Source organism: Lupinus angustifolius, chromosome LG06 (genome assembly GCF_001865875.1).
Source record: "Lupinus angustifolius cultivar Tanjil chromosome LG06, LupAngTanjil_v1.0, whole genome shotgun sequence".
NCBI classification, from domain to species: Eukaryota; Viridiplantae; Streptophyta; class Magnoliopsida; order Fabales; family Fabaceae; genus Lupinus; species Lupinus angustifolius.
The window spans coordinates 5,625,562-5,625,907 of NC_032014.1; positions in this window are offsets into that span (position 1 = coordinate 5,625,562).

Sequence of the window (346 nt, forward strand, 5' to 3'; positions counted from 1 at the left end):
TGAGGATGAGATGAGGAAGAAGATAGGATGAGGAAGACGATGTGGATGAAGAGGAGGGTAGGATGAGGATGGGGATGAGGATGAGGATGAGGATAGTATGAGGACGAAGAGGATGAGGATAGGTTGTGGATAGGTAGAGGATGAGGATAGGTTGTGGAGGAGGATGATGATGAGGATGAGGAGGAGGAGGAGGAGGAAAGGATGAGGATGAGGATGAGGATAGGATGAGGAATTGGAGGAGGAGGATAGAAAGAGGATAAGGAGGATGAGGATGAGGATGAGGAATTGGAGGAGGAGGATATGATGAGGATGAGGATAGGATGAGGAGGAGGATGAGGATGAGGAT